This window comes from Anabrus simplex, chromosome 11, assembly GCF_040414725.1.
Source record: "Anabrus simplex isolate iqAnaSimp1 chromosome 11, ASM4041472v1, whole genome shotgun sequence".
Lineage (NCBI taxonomy): Eukaryota > Metazoa > Arthropoda > Insecta > Orthoptera > Tettigoniidae > Anabrus > Anabrus simplex.
Genome location: NC_090275.1, coordinates 26095163 through 26122946, shown reverse-complemented (window position 1 = coordinate 26122946; position 27784 = coordinate 26095163). Strand labels below are relative to the sequence as shown.

Genomic DNA, 27784 nt, shown 5'->3' with positions numbered 1-27784 from the left:
GTGCACCAGCAATAGCCAAGACTTGCACTCCTCACATACTAGCACAGCCCAGGAGCACAACCACGTCGAGCCAGCGCTCTGGCTATCTCACACCTCTCTGATATTCGGTGAAAGTGTGCGAGAAAGACAGATATAAATCCTGTCAGCCATGGCAGGTAGGGGTGTGCAGGAGGTGTGCTTGTGTTAAATCAGAGAAATAAAGCAAAATCTGTGATAACAGCCTTCATAATCAAACATAATACAGTGGCAGAAAATGATCCCAAGACCAAGAAGGAGCTGGATTAGATAAACAAATTTAGGTATCTGAAAGATAACGCCTATTCAAATTTGCATGCTAGTCAACGAGAGTGTTACTAGCAGCAAACTATGATCTTTCAAAGCAAGTTTGCTTTACATACAGGCTGTAAACTTCGTGAGCATTAGTGATCATGGTGCTGACGCTGCGAGGTATGTGTGAGTCAAACATGCCTTTAAGGAGACATGAAAGGCAGTAGCAGCAGTTTACTGGGTTTCAGCGAGGCCATGTAATAGGGAAAGTGGATGTTCTTTGCGTGATATTGCAGAAAGACTTGGTGGGGACTTGACAGCTGGATTACTCACATCATTATCCCAAGAACCTTGACAGCAGGTTCGTACATCAGGCTGGTTGTGCTCCCATTCAATCGCAGTATTCAAGGGGGTGTTTTTCAATAGCATAAGGCTCCTCCTCATATCGCCGCTGTCACCCAACATGCTCTACAGTATGTCGACCAGTTGCCATGGTGTGGGAGATCACCAGACCTTTTACCCATTGAGCATGTTTGGGACATTATGGGACGACAAATCCAATACAGCATTAACCGTTGCTTATTTAACCGACAAGTGCAACAGGTGTGGAACTCCATCCTACAAAATGGTATCGGTACATGTGCAACAAAATGCATGCACATTTTCCCAGGTAACAAAGTGCAAAGTATTATTAAACTGTTTGCACCTTTAAGGGAAATAGTGAAAAAAATTGAAAGTAAGACAGAAAACTTAGGAGAGAAAGATGTGCTGGTGATAATGTGGGAACAAATGATGTAGGGCTAAATGAAAATGTAATTACCGAGCAATTGGATAATGCCGTAAGTCGTTTGCTAAAATTATCACACAGAAACAATGTAATTTTTCATGATATACCACACAGACATGATATGCTTAACCTTAATCCTGTTATTGAGAGAGCTAACAAACATATGATAGGATAAGTTTATGCATCTGAAATTGTTCACAGGGAAAGAATAGCAGTTTATTTTGAAAGTGAGAGGTTATCTAGGGATCATTTTACAAGGCACGGTCTTCACATGAACAGGCATGGGAAAAACCTGGTGTGTGATAGGTTAGGAAAGTTGATTGAGAATTTGCATATGCCGCTGAGAATTGGAGAGAATAATAATCAGAAAGGGGGAAATCCAACATTGCTTGATCGGTGGGTGATCAAATTTAATTATAACCCCACAGGTAACACTTTTTTGGGGAAACGGTACATGCATCCAAGGATGTAGGTAATTAATTATCAACTAGCAACTCAAGGAAATGCATCATAGAACCTCAGCCCACAAGTAGAACAATAGTAAAGGAACATACGGTAGTTTAAATTCTCTTGATAATCATTTGGATAATAAAAAAATCTAGTATAGCAGAGGGCAACAGAACCTTAACCATAGTAAATTACTGGAAAAGAAAGAAGGGGGTCTGAGATTTCTCCTGGTAAACTGTCAAAGTCTATTAATAACCAATTAAAATTTCTTACATTGATAGAATGTTATCAGATTGGTGTAGTGATTGGAGTGGAATCATGGTTGAGAGAAGCGGTAGGTAATAGAAAAGTATTTCCTGAAGGGTATACAGTCTATCACAGAGACCGAGGAGATAAAATAGGACAGGGGTTGTTTATTCTTGTCGAGGAAACTTATTGCTCACATGAATCGTTTAGCATGAAAGAGATGAAATATTAGGGATAAAATTAGTTTGTGATAATATGGAGCAGGTGGGAATTATATGAACATAGGCCTGGAATAGAGGAAAGAGACATGGGAATATTTGAGAAACTAATAGTTTATATTCTTAAAAACAATAATAATTATATGGTAATAATTGGAGGAGATCTAAACTTTCCTGAAATTGAATGGAATGGAGCTGCCATGAACAGAAATTGAAAAATAAATTAATTTGGGAGGGTGAATTTACACAAATAGTAAAGCACCAACTCATCTCAATAACTTACTACATGTATTCTTGATGAAACCATCGGAAACTCTTGATAATACTGAGGTAATTGAAAGGATAGGTGACCATAAGGCTATAATAATGAATGTAGGACTGGTGCCAAAAAGGCTTAATAAGAGAGTCACACAAGGTAAAAAACTGTTCAGAAAAACTAAAGTGGAAGAATTCGGGACTTACCTTAAATCACAATTCAATTGTTGGATAAGTGAAGGGAGTAATGTGGATACACTTTGGGCAAACTCTAAAGGAATCATTTGGGTAGGAGAGAAGAGATTTGTACCTGTTAAGAAGGGAAAAATACCTCAGACACCATATACAAGAGAAATAAGAAAATTCAAAAGATAATGTAGAATTGTGAACAGGAAAATAAGAGAGAATAGAGATACTAGAAAACAGCTAATAAGAGAACTTAATGGAATGGAAAAGGAAGCCAGAGAGAATTATATGAATAGCATACTTCTTGACGGTAATGACCATGAAGGGAAATGGAGAAAACTGTATTCATATATAAGGAATAAAAAGGGAAAAGAAATCCAAATTCCCACAATGGTGGGAGAAGGGGGTGAACACTTTTTAACAGATAATGAGAAAGCAAATCTATTTATAGGCAATTCATACATTCAGTAGAAGATTGTCAGGAGTTGGAAAGCGAAACAGAGGAGAGACACATAAGGAAACAAGAAGCTTATAATTCACAAATGAGGATATTTTCAGAGAAATTCAACTGCTTCAGCAAGGAAAAGCAGTAGGAAGTGATCAAATTACAGGGAAGGTATTAAAGACAATGGGGTGGTACCTAGTGCCTAATTTAAAATTTCTCTTTGACTATGTCATAAATAATAGTGTAATACCAAAAGAATGGAAGGAATCTATAATAATACCACTTTATAAAGGAAAGGGTGATAAAAGAAAACCTGACAACTACAGACCAGTCAGCCTGACCAGTATAGTTTGTAAAATACTGGAAAGATTAATAGCAAAGTATATTAGAGGGGTATTTGAAGATAAAAATTGGTTCATGAGGAGCCAGTATGGATTTAGAAATAAGTTTTCTTGTGAGGCACAACTGGTGGGATTTCAGCAGGACGTATCAGATCTGTTGGATTCAGGAGGCCAGTTGGATTGCATAGCCATAGACCTTTCCAAAGCATTGAACAGAGTGGAACATGGAATGTTATTAAAGAAACTTGAGGGAATAGGATTGGACATAAGGGTCATATATGATGGATAAGAACATTTCTAAATTGAAGGGTTCAAAAAGTCAAAGTAGGAAATCATGTATCACAGGAAGAGAAAGTTTGGAAGGGAAGTCCACAGGGAAGTATAATCAGCCCATTACTTTTCTTAATATATGCAAATGATAGGGAACAATACAATATCAAAAATAACATTGTGTGCAGATGACATAATAGCAAAAGCGCCCATACCCAGGGGCAAGATGGGGCCACGCCCCCACACACACCCCCCCCCCCCCAGCTCTCAGGGAAAAGCAAAAATCTAGTGTAGTCACGTGTTTTCCTTTCAAGAAAATGATTTAAAAGTCAGTATTATGTAGAAGCGGTAGGACCATTCCCCACCAACAGGCAGGGGATACCATAGGTTATTCTACCGCAGAATACAAGTCGCCATTTATCTTCCAAAATATAAAAAATACTACGTCTCCCAGGTCTGCCCCCCCCCCCCCCCCCTCTACAAACTGTCATATGGGCGCCCATGCATAATAGTTTATAGGGGAATAAAGAACAGAGGACTGTACAGAATTACAATGGGACATTGACATTATCCAACAGTGGGTTAAAAAGAATAATATGAAGATTAACGGAGGCAAGTTGATTGATATAGATGTTGATTCTCACAGGGAATCTGAAATATTTGTTCTGAATGAGTAAATTTATAATACCAATATAAATGGTCCATTATTGGACATTATAAATTTTCCAGCTAACTCATTCCTGGTTGCCAGTGTGCCAGGTGCTAGGTACCAACTGATGAGCCCAGCCTAGCACATGGGGGCGAAACGCTGGCAACCAGGAATGAGTTAGCTGGAAAATTTATAATGTCCAATATCGGACCATTTATATTGGCAAGTTGATTGTCGCAACATTCACAAACAAGAGCTTAAAATCTGAATTTAAATATACTTTGGATGAGGTAATTGTTCCAAAGTATGGCAAGAGCAAATACTTAGGTGTGAGATTTGAAAGTAATTTGCACTGGAAGGGTCATGTTGATGATATTGTTGGGAAAGCATACAGATGATTTCATGTCCTAATGTGGCCCATTATTGGAATATGCAAACAGTGTTTGGGATTCTCACCAAGAATACCTAATAAAAAAAATAGATGGTGTGCAGAGAAAAGCAGCAAGATTTGTAACAGGGGATTTCAGAAGAAAAAGTACTGTAAGAAATGTTAGAGATACTTAGCTGGGAAGCTGTAAGTAAGAGAAGGGAGAAAACTAGACTTATAGGATTATATAGAGCCTATACAGGAGAGGAATCATTAGGGGGGAGGGAATCCATGAGATGCTTCAGTTGGAAAATAATTATATTGGAATGGCTGACTACAAGTATAAAATTAGATGGGAATTTAGCAGAAACGATTTGGGTAAATTTTCATTCATTGAGAAGGGCGTGAAGGAGTGGAACAGTTAACCTGGGAAAGTGTTTGATCCTTTTTCAAAATCTGAACAGATATTCAAGAAAAGAATAGACAGCAACAGAGAAAAGAAATGTTAGATGACATCCGACCTGTCTACGTTATTATAAAAAAAGAATTTTTGTAAATAATTCCATCCCCTCGTCTATGGAGATTGGAGAGCCAAAGTTTTTTTTTTCCTAGTTGCTTTACGTCGCACCGACACAGATAGGTCTTATGGCGACGATAGGACAGGAAAGGGCTAGGAGTGGGAAGGAAGCGGCCGTGGCCTTAATTAAGGTACAGCCCCAGCATTTGCCTGGTGTGAAAATGGGAAACCATGGAAAACCATCTTCAGGGCTGCTGACAGTGGGGCTTGAACCCACTATCTCCCGAATACTGGATACTGGCCGCACTTAAGCGACTGCAGCTATCGAGCCTGTAGGGGTGAAGTACAGTGGGGACTTCGAGCACCCTGGGAGCACTACGGTAGCTGGGAACTCTGAAACATAGTGGAAAAATAGGCTCTGGTTAAGTTGCAACAGGTCGTTATGCACATTAGGTAGTAAAATGGGTTAAAGAGCAATGTAAATTTAAATCTTTAGCAAATGAATAGTATTATTTCAAGTGATTCCATATACTGTATATGAGTTGATTATCTGTGTAAGTACAGAAGATATTATGAGTAGAATTTTGTAAATAATATAAATTTATTATGGATGACCTGTGTGTTTAATAGAAAAATTGTTATTTGAGTCATCAGTACATTGACTGGTTGGATACAGCTCTCCATATCACCCAATCCTGTGCGAATCATTTCAATTCTATGTAATTGCTGCATCCTACATCTCCTCTAATCTACTTGTCATATTTATACCTTGGTCTACCCTACCTCTCTTACCACCTAGACTTCCTTCAGAAACCAACTGCACAAGTCCTGGGTGTCTTGAGATGTGGTCTATCATTCTATCTCATCTGGTCAAATTAAACCAAATCAATCTCCTCTCAGCAATTCGATTCAGTATCTCTTCACTCGTGATTCGATCTTTGCATCTAACCTTCAGCATTCTTCTGTAACACCACATTTTGAAAGCTTCTATTATTCGGGAGATAGTAGGTTCGAACCCCACTGTCAGCAGCCCTGAAGATGGTTTTCCGTGGTTTCCCATTTTCACACCAGGCAAATGCTGGGGCTGTACCTTAATTAAGGCCACGGACGCTTCCTTCCCACTTCTAGCCCCTTCCTGTCCCATCGTCGCCATAAGACCTATCTGTGTCGGTGCGACGTAAAGCAACTAGCAAAAAAAGCTTCTATTCTCTTTCTATCTGAGCTAGTTATCATCCATGTTTCACTACCATACAATGCCATGCTCCATACAAAAGTAATAAAAAATATATTTCTAATTCCTATATTAGTATTCGAAGTGAGCAAATTTCTTTTCTTAAGAAAACCTTCTTTGCTTGTGCTAGTCTGTATTTTATATCCTCCCTACTTCTGCCATCATTAGTTAATTCACTACCCAAGTAACAATATTCATCTACTTCCTTCAAGACATCATTTCCTAATTTAATATTTCCTACATCACCTGACTGTGTTCGGCTGCACTCCATTGCTTTTCTTTTGGACTAATTTATTTTCATCTTATACTCCTTACCCAAAACTCTGTCCATGCATTTAGCAACTTCTCCAGATCTTCTAAAGGGTCTCAGATAAAATAACAATATCAGCAGCAAATCTCTGGGTTAGATTTCCTCTCCTTGGATTGTGATTCCCTTCCCAAATTCATCTTTGATTGCCTTTACTGCCTGTTCTATATAACATTCAAAAGGAGGGGGGACAAACTGCAGCCTTGCCTACTCCTTTCTGGATTGCTGCTTCTTTTCAATCCCTCCATTCTTATCATTGCAGGCTGATTTTTATACAGATTGTAGATAATTCTTCGTTCTCAGTATCTGATCATGTTCACTTTGAGAATCTCAAATAGCTTGGTCCAATCTGTTGTAACCAAGGTTGAAGTTTACAGAACACAACTTTTATTGCTTCACTTTCTGATATTTACACAAATAACTGAAATTTATTTTGAAGCAAGAAGGAATATTGAATCTTGAGAAAAGTCTGTCTTTATACAATATGTACAGGTTTGCAGTCTTTATATACACTTCTATCTTGAAAAGATAGTCTTTGTGAATTGACACGTTGATAGTCGAGAACTATCTGGCACACTAACATAAATGTCTTTGAGAGTCCTTGTTTGTTGAAGTGCCTGAATTCCTAAAAAGCAAGTTCAATTGATTGAAGAAATTCCACCTAGCGAAACTAAGGGAGCTTGCGTAAATTAGGGAATGAAAATGGCTTGTAAAAGAATTACGGAACATAGGCAGCGGAAACAGGTAAGGGAGCGGTGACCAGAGGTGAAACCTCGTACTGCCAGAAATTCAGTCCACCTGGTCGAAGCACATTTTCAAGAGGAGTAGCCTCCGTGCTCGACGTAGGGTGTATTCTGGAGCTGGACACCGGGGCAAGTGGGCAAGTGAGCAGGCAGGGAGCTCCTATTTATAGTACACTCGATGGTCAGGCACGCGCACTGAGGGCTGCGCGTCGAAGCTAGCAGAATGATACACAGGCGCGCGTGCAGCTGGCTGGCGGAGCGAGAAGGGAGCGCCGGACATACAACACCCTCCCCTCCTAAATACGCCGGTACGGCGTGAAACGGCGGCGGCGCTGGCGGCGACTGCGATGCTGGGGCGGAGTTGCTGATGTTACTGTTGTAGTGTCCGGAGCTGGAACTGGGCGTAGTGGCGCTGTCTCGTCCTGAAAGGAACCCATTGTTATTAAATGATCTAAAGCGCGTGCAGCAATAGATTTATCAGGTTTAGCAATAGCATCAATAGCTGGACAGGGGCGGTAGCGCAGACGTATCTGATCTTGATGGCGGCAGATACGTTTCTCCGTAGTCTGTATCTCGTATAGACGATGACCCAAAGATCTGCAGATGACTCCAGGTATCCAGAGTGGGTTGGATTTGAATGTCCTGGTGTAGACCTTGTCGTTGAGGGAGAACTTCGTTGGTGAGGTCTTATGCTGGGCCGGGAGAGGCTGTAACAGAGAAAGTAAAGTTCTGTGAGGTCGTCCATGGAGCTTCTGTGCAGGAGTGATATTATCAGCGCCGGGTAGAGTTCTGTAGTTGTTTAAGAGTTGGAGCAAGGCTTGGTCTTTAGTTAAGCCTGAAGAGACAGCTTTCTTCATACTTCTTTTAAATGTTTGGACGAAGCGTTCAGCTTCACCATTAGATTGAGGGTGAAAAGGTGGTGCTAGGATATGACGAATGCCATTATGTGTACAAAAGTTCTGAAAAGCAGTAGCTGTAAATTGAGGTCCGTTGTCCGAAATGAGTACTTGCGCTAAACCTTCTGTAGTAAAGATTTTCTGGAGAGCACGAATGGTAGCTTCGGTTGTAGTAGTCGAATGCATATCTACGACATATGGAAAGTTTGACAGTGAATCGATGACTATTAACCACATGGAATTGAGGAAAGGACCTGCGAAATCGATGTGAACTCGTTCCCATGGAGTAGTAGCAGGAGGCCATGAAGCAAGATCAGAAGACGGGGCGTTCTGATTCGTTTGACATTGCTCACAATGACGTATTAGCTTTTCGATGGCGGCATCAATACCGGGCCAGTAGCAGTGTTGACGGGCGAGTTGCTTTGTTCTGGAGATACCCCAATGGCTTTGGTGTAATAATTCGAGAACTTGTTTCTGTAGGCTAAGTGGGATAACCACTCGGAAGATGGTGCCTGCTTCTAGTAAGACAACTCCGGCACGAGTCGTGAGACGATGCTGCATACGATGATAAGGTGCCAGGTGGGCAGGAAGTGTGCTCTGAAGAGGCCAACCGTTGCGGATGTAAGTACGTACAGTAGCAAGTGTATTGTCCTTATCCGTAGCTTTAGCTATGCAGGTAGCATCAATAGGAAAACTGGATACAGTATCTTCAAGTTCTATGTCCAACTGAAGACATTCAGATTCTTGAGAATCGAAGGCAGTATCAGGACCAACGGGTAAGCGGGAGAGGGCATCAGCATTACAATGCTGGGATGTGGCTCGATATAGAATCTGATAGGAATAATCAGAAAGGAACATGGACCATCTTTGAAGCTTTCTGAGGGAATTCTCTGGGATCTTATTACCAGGATGGAATAAGTGTACGAGAGGCTTATGATCGGTAATGATCAGGAAATGGTTGCCATAGAGATATTCATTGAAACGGCGAATACCAAAGATGATGGCTAAAGCTTCTTTCTCTATCTGTGAGTATCGACGTTGATGGTCATTAAGTGTTTTCGAAGCGAAGGCGATGGGGCGTTCTTGTCCATGACGATCCTTCTGGGAGAGAACGGCACCGACACCGTAGTCTGAAGCGTCAGTAGCTAGCGTGATGATCTTGTCGGGCTGAAAATGAGTGAGTTGTATAGCTTGAATTAAGGCGTTGTTGATTGTTTTCCATGCCTGTTGGCATTGCGGAGTCCACTGAAACTTAACACCTTTTTTACGTAGAGCGTTTAATGGAGCTGCCACTGTAGCGAAGCGTGGAATGAACTTATTATAATAGTTCGCTTTGCCTATGAAGGACTGAAGCTGCTTGAGGTTCTGAGGTGCTGGCATGTTTACTATCGCTGAGACATTCTGTGTACTAGGACGAATTCCATTCTTATCAAGTATATGTCCTAGGTAGTGAACTTGAGGCTGAAAGAAGGTACATTTAGCGAGATTCGCTCGTAGGCCATTGTCTTTCAATTTCTGGAGAAGGAGGCGTAGATTGGTTAGATGTTCCTGATGATCTTTTCCAGTAACAATAATATCATCCAGGTAGTTAGCACAACCGGGAATGGAGGCGGTGAGGTGAGCCAAATAGCGCTGAAAAATAGCCGCTGAGGATGAAACACCGAATGGGAGCCGCTGGAGCTGAAGCAGTCCGAGAGGAGTGTTGAGTGTGAGAAATTTCTTAGATTCTTCATCTAAAAGTAGCTGGAGATATGCTTCTTTAAGATCAACTCGAGAGAAGAATTGTCCACCAGAGAGACGACGGAATAAGTCTTCTGGACGTGGAATAGGAAAGATATCTGTGTCGAGTTGTGCGTTGACTGTAGATCGAAAATCGCCACAAAGTCGAACATTACCATCAGGTTTCTTGATTACCACGAGTGGAGTAGCCCATTGACTAGAAGTAACTGGTACAACAATTCCAGTCTGTATCCATCTTTCTAATTCTTTCGTGACCTGGTCTTGAAGTGCTAGGGGTACTGGGCGTGCTTTGAGGAAGCGAGGCTTAGCTCCGGATTTCAGCTGTATGTGAGCTGTATAGTCTTTGGCTGTTCCGAGCTGAGAGTCGAAGACTTCAGGAAACTGCGCTAGGAGAGCGGTAACGTCAGAAGTAGGATGCAATGTAGATACGACGTTAATGTTGTCATGTATCTGGAAACCAAATAAGTTAAATAGATCCATGCCCATAATGTTTGATGCAGTGTAGTTGTTAACTACGAGAAGAGGAATGGCCTTCTGAATTCCTTTATAACTAGCCTGAAGCTTGATTTGACCTTTGATGTCAATTTTCTTCTTGTTAAATGTCACGAGCTGGATGTCAGCTGGAGAGCATGAAGGTGAACCTAAGTCGTGGTAGGTAGTCAGGTTAATAATAGAGACAGGTGATCCAGTGTCTAATTGAAAATCGACAGATCGATCAGAGAATGAGAGAGGAATGATGATTTTGTGAGAATTCTTTGTGGGAAGAATAAGATTGATCTGATCAACTTCCATGTCTTGGCGGGGCTGTATATGCTTCCGGCGTGCTGCAGTAGTCTTAGCAGGGCGGAGCGAACTTTGACAGACAGTCTTAATGTGTCCAAGTTTATTACATCGTTCACAAGTAGCTTTGAAAAAACGACAGTCACGACGTTCATGATGCTTGAAACAACCTCGGCAGGAAGGCAGGAGTTTCGAGGTGCTTTTAGAATTGGGCTTCCGTGTAGCATTACGAGAGGGAACCTGGCGAGAATGCTTGGTGGAGAGCGCCTTATCCGTACGGTTCACTGTAGCAGAGGACTTGCGGGCCTGAGGCGAGACTTGTGCAACTTCGTGTGGAGAAGCTATGGCTGCGGCAGTCTTGGTAGTAAGCTCATAAACCGTAGCAATACGCTGGACGTCTTCTAAAGAAGGGTTACTCTGCTTGACAGCGTCAAAACGTATTTTGTCTTCAGGAGTATGTAAAATTATCATGTCCCGAATGAGAGAATCAGTGTAGGAGGAACCACAACCGTCCTTGGAGCAGATGAACTGGCAGGGTTTAGCTAGACCACGCAATTCAGTTATCCATTCAGTATGTGTCTGATGGGGTTGCTTTCTGCTCTGAAAAAATTTATAGCGAGCAGCCACTATGTGAGGAGCTTTGGCATAGTGTTCCGTGAGACGGGCCAAGAGCTGCGTGAAGGGTACCCCTGATAAGTGTTCTTCCGGACTTAATTTACGTAGTAATTCACACGTAGCATTGCCAACCGAACTAAGAAATAGTGCGCGGCGGCGTTGATCATCTGTGACAGAATGGCAGATGAAATGCTGTTGTAGACGGGCTAAATAAACTGACCATTCTTCCTTAGCTGGATCAAAAGCAGAGAACGGAGGAATAGCTGATGGCTGTGTAGAGACAGAAATAGCTTGAATAGCCTGAATTAATGCTGCCTGTTGTTGTTGCATAAACTGTTGTTGTTGCTGCTGTAAGGCTTGGAAGACCGTAGCGAGTTGTTCCGCAGTAGCCATTGCGAGATGCGTGCAAGAAAGAGTAAGGTAAGCTGTGTGTCAGAACTGGTTGGAGTGTCGTTGTTGTGTAGCACGTCGCCGTAGAGTTGATAACTGGGCCTGTTGAATTGTAGTGCCGTGGTTACCTCGTTGCTATAGAGTTGGCAATTGGGGCTGAAGAATTGTAGGTGGTTGCGTTTTTACCTCGTCGCCATAGAGTTGTGTTGTAACCAAGGTTGAAGTTTACAGAACACAACTTTTATTGCTTCACTTTCTGATATTTACACAAATAACTGAAATTTATTTTGAAGCAAGAAGGAATATTGAATCTTGAGAAAAGTCTGTCTTTATACAATATGTACAGGTTTGCAGTCTTTATATACACTTCTATCTTGAAAAGATAGTCTTTGTGAATTGACACGTTCATAGTCGAGAACTATCTGGCACACTAACATAAATGTCTTTGAGAGTCCTTGTTTGTTGAAGTGCCTGAATTCCTAAAAAGCAAGTTCAATTGATTGAAGAAATTCCACCTAGCGAAACTAAGGGAGCTTGCGTAAATTAGGGAATGAAAATGGCTTGTAAAAGAATTACGGAACATAGGCAGCGGAAACAGGTAAGGGAGCGGTGACCAGAGGTGAAACCTCGTACTGCCAGAAATTCAGTCCACCTGGTCGAAGCACATTTTCAAGAGGAGTAGCCTCCGTGCTCGACGTAGGGTGTATTCTGGAGCTGGACACCGGGGCAAGTGGGCAAGTGAGCAGGCAGGGAGCTCCTATTTATAGTACACTCGATGGTCAGGCACGCGCACTGAGGGCTGCGCGTCGAAGCTAGCAGAATGATACACAGGCGCGCGTGCAGCTGGCTGGCGGAGCGAGAAGGGAGCGCCGGACATACAACACAATCAACATTATCAAATGCCTTTCAAGATCTACAAACGCCGTGTATGTGAGCTTTTCCTTCTTAATACGATCCTCTAAGATCAAACATAAAGTTAGGATTGCTTCATGTGCTCCTACATTTCTTCTGAAGCCAAATTGATATTCTCCCAGCTCAGTTTCAACTTGTTTCCCCAATCTCCTGTAAATAATATGAGTTAAACTTTTGCAGGTGTGAGATACTAAACTACTGGCATGGTAGTTTTCACACTTGTCAGCACCGACTACCTTAGGAATAGGTATAACCACATTCTGCCGAAAATCGGATGGCTCTTCCCCTGTTCATACATCTTACACACTAAACGGAATAATCTCGCCATGCTGTTTTCTCCTAAGGCAGTCACTTATTCGGAGGGAATGTCATCAATTCCAGGTGCCTTTTTCCTCTTTTTCTCTCAAAGCTCTGTCAAACTCTGACCTCAAAATTGGGTCCCCCATTTCATCATCATCAACAGCCTCTTCTTGTTCCAGAACCATATCTTCTACATCTTTACTCTGATAGGTTGGATATGTTCTTGCCATCTCCCAGTCTTGTCTTCTTTCCCTAGAAGTGGTTTTCCACCTGACCTCTTAATATTCATGCACCTAAGTTTTCCTTTCTCCAAAGGTTTCCATGATTTTCCTGTATGCAGCATCTACCTTTCTTAGGACCATACAATCTTCAACATCCTTGCACTTCTCCTTCGGCCATTTCTTTTAGCTGTCCTACACTTTTTGTCCACTTCATTCTTTAATCGCCTGTATTCCTTTTTGTCCTCTTTATTTTTTGCATTCTTCTACTTTTGTTGTTCATCAATCAGATCTTGTATCCCCTGAGTTATCCATTGATTCTTAGCTGATCTTTCTTGAAAAAATGAAAACCTACAGCCTGTTTTCCAGTCACTGACCAGGTCAGGGATATGATGAATGAAGCAGATATAGGCTGTTAGTACGATGGGGTCACCACTCCCAGAGTGATTTATTTATGACTGATAAATGCTATGAAATGAGAATGGAGAGTGTTGCTGGAATGAAACATGACAGGGAAAACCGGAGTACCTGGAGAAAAACCTGTCCCGCCTCCGCTTTGTCCAGCACAAATCTCACATGGAGTGACCGGGATTTGAACCACGGTATCCAGCGGTGAGAGGCCGATGCGCTGCCGTCTGAGCCACGGAGGCTCCACTTGATCTTTCCTATTTTCCTAATTTCTTCTGCAGTCCTAGGGACCTCATTCTTCACGACTGTCCATTCTTCATCTATTGTATTTCGTTCAGCCTTTTCATTTAGTCCTTGTGCAACATGTTCCTTGAAACAGTCCCGAATACACTTTTCTTTCAACTTGTTCTGATCCCACAATCTTACATTCCTTCATTTCTTCAATTTCTTCAACTTCAGTTGGCATTTCATGGCCATCAAGTTGTGGTCAGAGCCAATGCTCCTGGGAAAGTTTTGATGATGATGATGATGACGACGACGATGATGTTTCTTGTTTAAAGGGGCCTAACATCTAGGTCATTGGCACCTAATGGTATGAAATGAGATGAAATGCAATGACAATTTAAAAGTCCCAAATTCATCCACTGAACAGAATTTAAAACATGATGATGAAGAATGAAAAGATAAATATCAATTTAAAATAATCAGCAGAGCCAACTCGCAATGCTGAAAGTTAAAAATAATTCCAAAATCAATCCACTGGATAGAATGCAAAAGGATGGCAATGAACAATGATTATGAACTTAAAACGATCAGTGGATTTGACCCACAATGCCCCACCTTCCCAGAATCTATATTGAAAAATGAGTATTACTGACCAAGGTACTGCTTACAAAGCACAATTCTGAATCGATGATTCTTGTTGTCCAAACCAAACCAAACCTCATAGCACTACAGCCCTTGAAGGGCCTTGGCCTACCAAGCGACCGCTGCTCAACCCGAAGGCCTGCAGATTACGAGATGTTGTGTGGTCAGCACGACGAATCCTCTCGACCGTTATTCTTGGCTTTCTAGAATGGGGCCGCTATCTCACTGTCAGATAGCTCCTCAATTCTAATCACATAGGCTGAGTGGACCTCGAACCAGCCCTCAGGTCCAGGTAAAAATCCCTGAGCTGGCCGGGAATCAAACCCGGGGCCTCCGGGTAAGAGGCAGGCACGCTACCCCTACACCATGGGGCCGGCTCTTGTTGTCCAAAGGGGTCCAAAATCCACGTCAATGGTGCATCATAATGGTACTTATCGCTAGTAAAGTAGAACCATAGTATTTCTCAAGTTGCGGTACTAATTGAGAGTAGCGTAGACTCACAGTGTTCGAAACGTTATGGTACTGCTCTAAGTATTGTACGTCGCACAGGTAAGGCAGTCCTATGGTGTTTCTCACATGATGCCGCCACTCGTAGGCAATGCAAACCCATGGTATTCCTCACATAGGTGTACTAATCATAGGGACTCATACTATACCATGGTGTTCCTAAAATAGTCGGTACTAATCACAGGCAACGTAGGCCCATGGTGTTCCATTCCGCATATAGTGGTACTACTCACAAGAAAAGATGACCCATGGTTTTTCCTGCATGATGGTACTAATAACAAGTAGTTTCATGGTTCTAATTCAATCATCCCTTGGTCGCCCCCTTTTTTCGTCTCGTACAACAGGCAGGGCATACCGTGGGTGTATTTTACATCTGCATCCCCCACCCACAGTGGGTTGGGAAAATTTTGCAATCCAACACCTTGTTTCTGAATCTCTGCCTAATCATAATGAAGTCTATTTGATAACTTTCAGTGTCTCCAGGTCTCGCCCACGTAAACAGCCATCTTTTGTTGTGTTTGAACCAAGTATTGGCAGCAACTAAATTATGATCGGTGCAGAATTCTACCGGCATACTTCCTCTTTCATTCCTTTGTTCCAGTCCAAATTCTCCTACTGCATTACCTTCTCTTCCTTAGTTTACCACTGCATTCCAATCGCCCATCACAATTAGATTCTCGTCACCTTTACATATTGTAATAAAATATTCCATCTCTTTATATAATCTCTCCATTTCTTCATCATCTGTTGAACTAGTAGGCATGTAGACCTGCACTATTGTGGTGGGCATTGGTTTAGTGTCTATCTTCACAGTAGTGGTAGTAGTAGTAGCGTAACCGCTGCCCCATTTTCTTATTCATTATTAAACCAATTCCTGCATTTCTCCCTGTTTGATTTTGTGTTGATAATTCTGTAGTCGCCTGACCAAAAATCCTGCTGTTCCTGCCAACTTACTTCACTTAAACTAACTACATCTAACTTCAGTCTTTCCATCTCCCTTTTCAAATTCTCTAACCTACCATGATTCAAACTTCTAACATTTCACGCTCCGACTCGTAGAATGTCAGTATATATCTTCCTGATGATGGCCCCCTCTCGTGTAGTCCCCACCCAGAGATCCAGGGACTATTTTACCTTCGGAATATTTTACACGGGAGGAAGCCATCATCAGTACATCATTCATGCAGAGAGAGCTGCAAGTCCTCGGGAGTTAGTTACGGCTGTAGTTTCCCGTTGCTTTCAACCGTATAGCAGTGTCAACACAGATAAGCCATGTTGAGTATTATTACAAGGCCATATCAGTCAGTCATCTACACTGCCACCCTTTTAACTTCCAAAAGGCTGCTACCCCACTTTCGATGAACCGTTCATTAGTCTGGTCTCTCGACAGATACCCATCCGATATGGTTGCAACTGCGGATCAGTTATCTGCTTCATTGGGACACACAAACCTCCGCACCATGGCAAGGTCACATGGTTTGCAGTGGAGGATAGAAAAATTATTAATGTAAAGTGTATAATACTGTATTTTAGGAAAATATCTCCTTTTCTTTTTAATTTAAAATGTTATGCTTCAGACCTTTCTAACGACGACCGTTAACTTGACTAAGTACAAATGTTTTCTATCCATACCATGAAGGCCTCTTAGAGGGTAACGCCCACACTCTGGCCAGGAGATTTGGAGCAGTGAAGGAGATGTGTGGAGAAATTAAGGGTGTTGGCGGCGGTGGCCTATGCTAGAAACTATCCCGGTATTTGACTTAGTTCAGGAGAATGGAAAACCACAGAAAACCATTCTCAGGACAGTCCCTTTTCATCTGTCAAATACTGAGTCATGGCTTTCTCCTCTGCTACACTCATTAATGAACTAACAATCATAAGTGGAGATGGAAGCGGAAGATGATGATACAAACAAAACGGCATTTGAAATGGTGACCTGAAAATGGAAAGCAACAACATCTCTGTATCCTGACAGGAACGCTGATCATATGCCGGAAATCTCTGGAAATGTGAAACCTTAGCGCTACCGCCTACCAGCCTGTGACATTTCAAAATGCAGGGTCATGTGTTCCACTTGTAAGGTGTTTCTCTGTATGAACACAAATCAGAACTGCTACAAACATTTCTATGGGTTATGATTTGTTGTATTCTGTTTGTGTACTTTTAGTGTGTTGTTAACTCATTGAACCTAAAACTGTAATAACTTTATATGAAAGTATGTTTTTAATCTGTTTATTTTGTGGTATATAGTGAACTGATGTTTAACTTAAGTGTGTTTCGAAGTGACCAACAGCATTTCAAAGAAAATATCCCATACTTTTCCATCATAAACATTACGACCCACTGTAACATATAGGTTACATATGGTATTGGGGCAGTAATTAGCTTCAAACTTGACGTCATTTTTTCCATAAAACTGAGATTTCTTGCATCCTGAAAATCTGAAAATTGTATTCGAAACACTTATACTTGAACCATGGGCCCGAGGAGGTTAAATATTCGCTTGAATAGCTCAAACGTTGGAGCAACCAATGCAAAATGGGAATTCTGAAGATTTTGACCCCACTGGCATCAGGTTGGCCATTTTTTCTGTGCTTAACATCTCTTGGTATTTACTACAACACGGCATAATAAGCTGAAAGTATATCTTTATAGCATGACGTAGCAAGCAGAAAGTTTATTTCAAGTACATTGCAGCAGTAAAAATTAAATATTCACTTAAATCAACAAACTAATTTATAAAATTAAATACCTATATTTTCACTTTAACCAGTACTAATACTACTTGACTTACGGGACTGATGCATTCTGAGGGTTGTCTTCCTGCACCTGAAATAATAAATATATTATCACTAAAATAGTAATCACTTCATGCAGGAAGAATGGGCCTGATATTGGAATCATGTGGAGGAAGAAAACCGCTGAAAGTGGTGTTTCAAATAATAAGGAAGTGTATTTGAGGGAAGTGAGGGAAACAATAGGGAAATAAATGAACAATGCTGAAAAGCAGGGGATTTCTGAAAAAAATACCCATCATCCGTCCCTGGGAGAGAGCTGTTTCTTTTAATTGCCCAAATGTGTGAACTCGTTTCTTGTCTTAGTCGGTCTATAAAAGTGTGACATTGTCTTCCTTGCTGTTTCTTTCCCTCCAGCCTACATTCCACCATCTCGAACAGCAAGTCTCCATGTTATAGCGTGTCTGACCCAGGCAAGTCGTCTTCTACTCAGTTGCCTAAAAATAACTCTTCCTTTACCAACCTGATAATCTACTTCTATATTTTTAATTCAATTAATTCAGTGGTTCTTAATCAAGCCTCACCATCACATCTGAAAGGCGTGAATACAACCCATCAGTTTGGAGCTCAATATCCACATTTAAATCCCATGTAATCCTACTGACCAAACAAATATTTTAAGGAATCACTTCCTGAACCTAAGGGCATTAGACTAGCATGTTGTGGTATTTGTACAACACTACCTCCCTGCGCTGCTGGTATGGACGAACTTCCAATGAAATATTTCTAGCTGCTGTTTTGCGAGCTATCATAATCAACTGGATCGTCAACCTTCGTAGGGACACAGCATCCTAAGGCACACCTTGACATCTTGTCGACAGCAGCCATCCTTCGGTATTAACCTACCCAGGTACTTAAAAGGAGATACTTTTTCTCAAGTGTCTCACCATCAATCCCGATCAATCACTCTGCTTTTTTACACCACCTAGCAGCATGCACTGCCCCATTTTTACAGCTTTGAATACTTATCTTCAGTAAGAAATTTTAAAACATTGGATTTTATCTTTCTGCTTAATTTCTTTGGAGGCCTTCCCATCCTATAAATTGCTGCAGTTCTGTCAATCGATACAGAAGTAACACAAAAAGAAATCCCTGATCTCTGACAGGAATATACTACATGTGAACAACATTACTGTTGTTAAGACAAGTCACCAGGATGAGACTGTACCACTTGTGTCGAGGTTAACAAACTCTGTCGCTATTCATAGCGAGTTGTTCCAATCACTCATCCGATGTCCAACACTCCTGACTGAGCAACATTTGTAGGTTATACGTTATTTCACTTTTATCACTCTTATCTTTCTTTCTATTTTGCAGCGTAGGTCTTTCTCTAGTTACATACGTTTCCAGATCACTGCCGTCTGGTATCACCCCTACACTAAAGTATAAGTAATGTAAAAAATTGTTTCAAAAATCTCTATATATAAAACATATTGAGAAAATAAGAATGTTTCAAAAGCTGAAACTGGTGCCAGTTATAGGCTGTTATGTCTTCTTTACTAGAAAAATACAATCAACCTCTCATGAACACGACTTTTGTACATTTTTAAAGAAAATTTGGTTTCTGTTAGAGGAGTTATTGTCTCATCATCATGATGACGTTAAGTACACAGCTATATCTATCGGGCTGAGTTAGAACTTCGTACATCCCGACATCTGTTGTCTTCCAACTGGTACCAGATATGGGTTATAAGAATAACGCAATGTTGAACATCATAATATTTAATGAAAAATGCTTTCTTTCAGTAAAATAAATGAATCATTTTTCTATTCTGGGGCATGAAAACTCCTTATGTCCATTGATAAATTGTCTGTGGCCTTGATGACATAAGTATACCTAAAGCTTTATCCATCAGCATTGTGTTGAACTGCGTACATCTTGGCTTATGCTGCCTTCCACAGAAACATTTGAAAGACTAAGGGTGGCGTGCACCATCTTGGAGTAAATTACTACGGAAGTAGCGTTTACTAAAGAAGTCCATACTACAGAAGTAGCGTTCGTTACTCGCGGAGTAGTGCTGTGTTCGTGTATCTTCTTTAAAGAAATCCAAATAGATAAGGTTATGTGCGATAGGAAACGGGGGGAAAACGTAAGCGAAAAAGATAAATGCTTGTTAATAGAGATAATGACCATCTATGCAAAGGATATAAGGTGTAAGAAACACAACATAAAGATGCTGGATAAGAAAGGAAATTCATGGAAAGTCGTGGCGAAAGAATTCAATGCTTCGAGTGACGGAAAACGCAGTGAAGAGCAAGTTAAGATTCTGTAGAAGGACTTAAAAGCGAAGACGGAAGCAAAGCAGAAAATCATGGACACGCGGGAATAATTAAAAGTGATGGCGGTTTCTTCATACAGATGGCCTACATCCACAGCGAAATTTTCCCATTTTCACACCAGGCAGGTAGGCCCTACCTTAAGGCCACGGTCGCTTCCCAATCCCTAGGCCTTTCCTGCCCTATCGTTGCCATAAGACCTATCTGTGCCGGTGCGACGTTAAACAGATTGAAAAAAAAATCTTCCGATTTCTGAAAAGTTCACCGTTGTCACCGAGAGGGCAATAAATGGGAATATGCGCGCAGTCACAGTCAGTTGCACCCACGACGTGTGGAAACCTGCCAACGTGAAGAATATCCTTTTATTTTCCGAACGATCACCATCATTTGCAGGCGTACCTCCCACTTAGCCTCAACTACTGCTTTAATCACGCGATGAAAGATACGGCTAGCAGTTGTGCGGTAAACGTTAATTAGATCACCGGCAACTGGACTGAAATGTTCCGGTACGAGACACTCGTAGGGCACACAGCAACTGTAATTTTAGATATACAACAAAATTAAGACAAGAATTCAGCTGTAAGTGATCTCCAAGTAGATTTAGAAGAAAAGTAAAGGATTCCTTCCTAAGACCAAAAACGTTCCTGAAACTCGCCGTGTTCACATTACACGGCTATCGCCTTTCACGCACTGTAGGCCTACGCACTATTACATTTCCCATCGTTTACTGCGTCGAGATCGTCAATATAATCTAAGTAATCCATAAACACGTTTGAAACGTCTTTCCTCTCATATACGGCACGATATTATCATTAGTCAACAAGTCTAAACTTAGCTTACTCCATGCACGACGTGAGAGTAAATTCTAACCTATATTCGTACGTTATTTACTTCTTTAGTAATATACTACAAGATGGTGCTCTTCAACATTTTACTCTTGTAGTAATTTAGTCCAGGTGTATCTGAAAGGACTAAAATACTTCGGAAGTAATTTACTCTCGTGTGGAAGTCGCCGAATGCTGACTTCAAGAGTACTTTACTACGGAAGTAGAATTTACTCTTGGTTGGTGCCCGCCACCCTTAAACTTGTACCAGTTATGGATTAAAAGAAAGTGCAAAAATGACCATCATAACAGAACTGTTCGGTGAAAAATACTATCTACCAGTGAAATGAATGAATTATTTTGTTTCATTTCCATTCTGAGATTTATCTCTATCGATAAGTACATGATGGCCAAGGTTTGATATCGTGGTTAGCCGGTTCCAGTCCTGTTCAGAATGTTGGCCAGCAGGAAGGAGAGGTGGAGTTATAGAATTTCTAATCAGTAGAATGCGTAGTAAGTTCAATTACAAACCTCTCCGCAATGCTCATATGGAGTGAGGGCGTATTACGCTGCTGATGACGATTCGTTTTGGACTGTTGTGTGTAGCTTTATCAAACATACGCAGATCCATAGACGTCAAAGTACAACTCTGAGCTACAAGTGCACCCAATATGGTTCATAAGGAAATACTACACTACCTGTATTGATTCCATTTGAAATACCTGGAAAGTGTGACTTTTATTCATAAGATATCCATTTAGAATTTCCAATTACTTTATAGATAGTAGTTTTGACAGGCTTATGTTCTAGTTATTGTAATAAATTAATGTAAATGGCGACAAGTCATGGGCACTCCATTTATCACCATTTCCCCTTATTCAGCTCCTGCTGGTTCGGGGCATTCTTCCTCTTTCCTCCCACCATTCCTCTTCCATCATTCTGTCTCACTTCCGGTTTCTTCTCCTTGCAATCCTCTTTACTGAATCGATACACCTTGTACTACGTCTTCCTATCATTCTCTTTCCCTCAAACTTCATCTCTGTCTTGGTATTCTTTTCTCCTCCATCCTCTTTACACGTCCAAATCATCTTCCTATCAATTATCCCATTTAGCTTTCCTATTCCAACTTCTTTCTAAAGCTCCAATATACCCAGAAAACAAGCGACAGTCATAAAGGGTCACCTGACCCCTAAAACTGCTTCGGCAGGGAAAGTGTTGATGACCATCTTCTGGGACTGCGATCGCATACACTTTGTAGAGTGTGGCAAAACAATCAGCTCCTAAGTGCAAGTGGGTACTTTGTGGACCCATCACACCTGATTACCGTGAGGTCGTCCTGGAAAAGAAGTTAGCCTCTTTCTATTGACAATACTCGTCCACACATAGGTGCATTATGGCATCTCTAATTTCATGTGATTTTACCCCATTTATCATACTCTCTCGATATCACATCTTGTTACTTCTTCCTTCTTCTGAAACTTAAGGAACATCTGATAGGTCACCGTTACACATGTGATGAGGAGTTAGAAGCAGCAGTGTATCACCGATATTGACAGAAGAGCCCTCATTTCTACGTAAACAAGATGAAAACAACCTGTGAGTGTGGACAAGGACAGCGACAGCGGTGAATATTAAGTCATACCATTATTTAGAAAGATGCAGACATCGAAAGGAACACATGATAGGATAAACATTACTTACAGTGAAAAATAAATGACTCTCTGGTAGAAGATATTCTAGGCTTTATGCGGATTCTGCACCTCGGGTCATTATCCCAGATATTATTGGAAAGATCATATAAGAAGCAAACCTATACAAAATGCCCTCATAGATAAGTAGATTCTTAGCCTGAAGAATGTCTGAAATAAATGTATGTTACGGAACTAGTTACCTCCTCTGCAGGGACCATTTTTCTTGATGATACACCACCACTCCTTCAAATTATCAGGAGAGCCTCCAAAATCTGAAAAGAAAATATCTTTAACATCTCCTTTTTTTTACAAGTTGCTTTACGTCACACCGACACAGATAGGTCTTACGGCGACGATGGGATAGGAAAGGCCTAGGAATGGGAAGGAGGAGTCCGTGGCCTTGGTTAAGGTACAGCGCCAACATTTGCCTGGTATGAAGATGGGAAACCACGGAAAACCACCTTCAGGACTGCTGACAGTGGTGTTTGAACCCACTATCTCCCAAATACTGGATACTGGCCGCAATTAACATTTCAATTAAACCTAAACCACACTTGATTGAGAGATGCATTTAAGAGATTACAGACATGCCATATTTGGTTCACATTCCTCAGTGCCAATCCAATTCCTGGGCCTATTATAAGCTGTGCTATCATAATTAAACCTATCTAGGTCACGCAATAAAGTATTATACTTGGGGAGTACGAGCTTGGGTGGAGATGATTCATAATTCCAAATATAAGGCCTACATTTGCAAAGCGTGGGCCTTATTTCCTGCATCGTGACCTTGAGGGTTTTTTATTGCATCATCTTGTGTTCTTAACCAAATTCGATAAAATGTACACCGTTTCGTTATTTATTTAATGCACTATTAGATACATATATTAATTTAATGCTATCCTAGCACTAACATTCCCTTTTTTTACTTCCCTTTCCAAAGAAAAATTATTAAAATGAGATCAACTCCCCTTCTTCGAGTCTTGAGTCTGGCCTGGCAACCAAATACTGAGGAGGGCCAAGATCTCACTTTCTCCAACAGGTACCAGGCATAGACAGTAAGCAGACATGTAGGTTAACTACCGACCAAAGAAGCGGCAAATACGAAAATCAAACAGTTGGCCTTCATACCTGCTGGGCCTTATTACCACAACCTACCTTATTATAAAATATATACACTTACAATGCTATATGAATGATTTATACACAGGGAAAAGGCGACTAATTAAATGTGATCTTAAAGCAAATTACACACTGATATTAACGATTATAACGTCACAGTCATCATTTACACACTAAGAATTGTGCAATCGGGGTATAAAAAACATTTCAGGAACGGCAATGTCCTTCGGCTCCTCACAGGCCAGTCGAAGATAACCAGAATTTTCAGGTGTGGCGAGGTCATAGTGCTAATCTCTTGTATTCGAAGTAAACGGATTGAGACCCAATACCATCTGTTGCGTCTGGACAAGCAATGTTATTGTGAATCAAGGAGGCGATGAACTTGTAATTTAAGTTTTAAAAACGAAGAAGAATGATCCTTTTGTTGTGCTGTGTGATTGTTGTGAAATTGGCTGAATCTCTAAATATACGGTTTGAGAATTTGGGGAAGGAGTGAAACGGGTAGGTAGTTTCATTGCTGTTCCAACATAACTTTGGTGTCCCCGACGTGATCTAATAACGCAGATACTGGTGAGTCTCAATCTGGTTATTATAGGTACCGTAACGGAAGAAATGGAGGCAGTACTTAAGAAACATAAAGTGGTGAAGGCATGTTTTACTAAAACTTATGACAGTTTTACACAAGAAATAGATTCTGGGAATCCGAATGAGGAAATAGTGAAATCAAAGTTTTCTACGTTAGATAGGTTATCTGGCGATCTTAATAAACTAGACGATCAAATGGCCACGTTGATATTAGATGATGAAAATGCTGACTTTGAAACAGAATATGACACTGCAGAAGCATATAGAGAAAAAATGGATTGTGTTAAGGTAAAGATGGAAACTTTTGTTACAAAATGCGCTCAAGTAGAACTAGTCAATGATGCCCAGTCGGTTAGTTCATCTCTAACCTCAAGTAGGAGGAAGCTTAAACTTCCTAAAATAGAGCTGAAACAATTTAGTGGAAATATAAAAGACATTTGGGTTTTTGGAATCAGTTAGAAGAATTGATTAAAACAGGGATATGGAAGATGCAGATAAATTTCAGTATTTGCTTCAGACTACAGTAGAAGGTTCACGAGCTGGAGAGATTGTAGAGAGTTTCCCCGCATCTGCTGAAAATTATAAGAAAGCTATTGAAAGTTGAAAGCTTAAAAAAATAGATTCGGTAAGGAAGAATCTTTGACCGAATATTACGTGAGAGAGCTACAAGGACTCGTAATAAGAAATGTAACAGAGTCCCAAACCAGGCTTGAAATAGCTCATCTCTACGATAAGTTAGAAGCACACCTGAGAGCATTGGAATCAATCGGGATGACATCAGATAAATACGCAGCGATGCTATTTCCACTTGTGGAATGCTGTATTCCAGAAGATCTACTTCCCGTGTGGTTAAGGAACCCTGTAGCAATCGAACAAGAGAACGAAGAAGGTAGAATTTAAGAAGACCGATTGAAACGTCTTTTAGCATTCTTGGGGTGTGAAGCTGAGGGTAAAGAACGAATAGCACTAGCAAAAGCTGGCTTCAAAGCGACAGAAGAACAACGGAGAGCAAGTTGACGACAATGATGTTATGATTACTGCAGCAGACTTATTTTCTGGTGAGAAGAAGAAGAGTCCTCTTGTGTGTCTGTTCTGTAATAAAACTCATGTCAGTAAGGATTGTTTCCATGCCCACAAATTATCCCTTAGCCACAAGCAAGACTTGGTGAGAAAAGGGAAAATATGTTACGCATGTTTAAAACATGGCCATCGGGCAAAGGACTGCAAGCAGAGAGTAAGTTGCATAATTTGCTCCAAAAGACATTATATAATCATGTGTCCAAATATAAAAAATGCACAGAAAAATTTATCTGTAGAAGGTAAAAATGATGAAGACGACAAAACGTGTTTATCTAGTCAGTGTACCTCAGGGGTATTTCTTCAAACACTCACGGTAAATCTCGTTGCAAATGGCAGAAAGCAAAAAGCAAGGGTACTAATTGACTCAGGTTCACAACGATCGTATATCCTGAAGAAGATTGCAGAAGAAATGAGGCGACGACATGTAAATACTGAGATGGCAAAACACGTCCTATTTGGTGGGAGCTCAACCAAGAAAAAAAAGAACCGATGTTACAGCATCTGCTTAGAAAGCTTGGAAGGAAACTACGCTAGCAACGTTGAGGTACTAGACCAGCCCATAATATGTGGATCCATATCCCGACACCCGTCTACGGCTTGCTTGAAAGAGCTGAACCAACGTGGAATCAAAATAACTGATGTCGGAAACGGACAGCCATCAATTGAGATACTGTTAGGAGCGGACGCTGTGGCGAAGCTTTATACTGGAAAAGTTGAAGAAATGGAATGTGGGCTCACTAGGATGGGTTGTGATGGGACGAATGGAAAGAGGGCTCGGGCATCCTAACCATGCTGTGATGTTAACCACCATGCTGACACCTTCAATGAACATACAAGATATCAAAACGGTGGGAGTGCCAGACCTCGATTCTATTGATAACATTCATTTATCAAAAAGGCTACAACGCCTGAGAGAAGAATTGTGGAAGAGATTCAGACTGGAGTATCTAGGTCAACTCGTTCACAAGAAAGGTGACATGAAGGGGAGGAGAGAAGAGATAAAGTGTGGAGATGTTGTGCTGATCGGCAATAACAACATGAAGAGAATGAACTGGCCCTTGGCGCGAGTAACAGAGGTGTTCCCCGGGAAGAACAATGTAGCACGAATAGTGACTGCTGGAGCATTCATCCGGCCAATAAAATACATCTATCCCTTGGAGATGTGTTTCTCTCCCATAAGCCCAGGTAAAGGCGCAACACTAGACGTTACCACAAAAAATACCAAGGTACCTGTTCCAAGTCTCCAGATCCTGGTGTCCCCGTGCAAGGTGCCAAAGTTACCAGGACAGGCAGGAAAGTGAACATCCCTTCACGTTTTCTTGAGTGAAAGAACTTAAACTGTGTTTGAAATTTTGTTTAATATATCTTGTTCATGTGTAAATTAATTTGAATTGACAGTGTAAAATCAAAGTTGGGAGGATGTTGCGTCTGGACAAGCAATGTTATTGTGAATCAAGCAGGCGGTGAACTTGTAAGTTAAGTTTTAAAAACGAAGAAGAATGCTCCTTTTGTTTGCTATGTGATTGCTGTGAAATTGGCTGAATCTCTAAATATACGGTTTGAGAATTTGGGGAAGGAGTGAAACGGGTAGTTTCATTGCTGTTCCAACACCATCAGCCAGCATTCTAAAATCCTTCGTCCGGGCTGAGGCGCTGGCCTTCTGACCCCAACTTGGCAGGTTCGATCGTGGCTCAGTCCGGTAGTATTTGAAGGTGCTCAAACACGTCAGCCTCATGTCCGTAGATTTACTGCAACGCAAAAGAACTCCTCCGGGACTAATTTCCGGCACATCGGCGTCTCCGAAAATCGTGAAAGTAGTTAGTGGGACGTAAAAACAATAACATTATTATTATTATTATTATTATTATTATTATTATTATTATTATTATTATTATTATTATTATTATTATTATTATTAAAATCCTTCGACAAAGTAGGTTTGTTAGAACGTATTCACTGATACTTTCAACGAACCACTTTCAGAACAAAATCTTATCACCACACATCTATAGACCTAACGCAGACAAATAAAATAAACGTAGGCTAGACAAAGGGTTATTATTGTATTGACTTTTTATACATGATCTTAAATTACAACGGAATGTTCATGAGGATTATCTTCTGTATGTAAAATTATTAAAACTACTCTGCGTGATAAACTGTTCAAATGTGAGGTACCGGTACAACTAATATATAAAGGTAATTTCAACCTGTCATGCTACTGGGTTCAAATTGCATTTATACGAAGTTATAATGAGCCAGAGCAGACCTTCAGAGTCTTAAATAATAACTTCTTGACGATGATAACAACTTACCGCACGAACCGGTTGCCAAACTGATAAAGAAATAAATCATATACGCGCATACCTACAGTGCATAACAGTCTTGATTGTACACCCCACTTAGCAGATATAATGTCTTTATAATTTCTAAATAGTACGTAACCAGTGCACAAGACATGGATAAGTTATTGCACAAGGTGTTGAGAACTTGATGTTAGCGAT

At 40.9% G+C, this 27784-nt stretch overlaps 1 long non-coding RNA gene across 1 annotated transcript in view; it reads right to left on the bottom strand.

Moving 5' to 3' along the window:
• Nucleotides 1-22751, bottom strand: part of LOC137502664 (uncharacterized) — a 67239-nt gene extending 44488 nt beyond the window's left edge. Inside the window, exons 1-2 of the long non-coding RNA XR_011018822.1 lie at nt 22697-22751; nt 17704-17738 (exon numbers count right to left, since the gene is read on the bottom strand). This is a non-coding gene — a long non-coding RNA (uncharacterized lncRNA). The remainder of the gene's footprint in view (nt 1-17703; nt 17739-22696) is intronic.
• Nucleotides 22752-27784: the final 5033 nt, after the last annotated feature.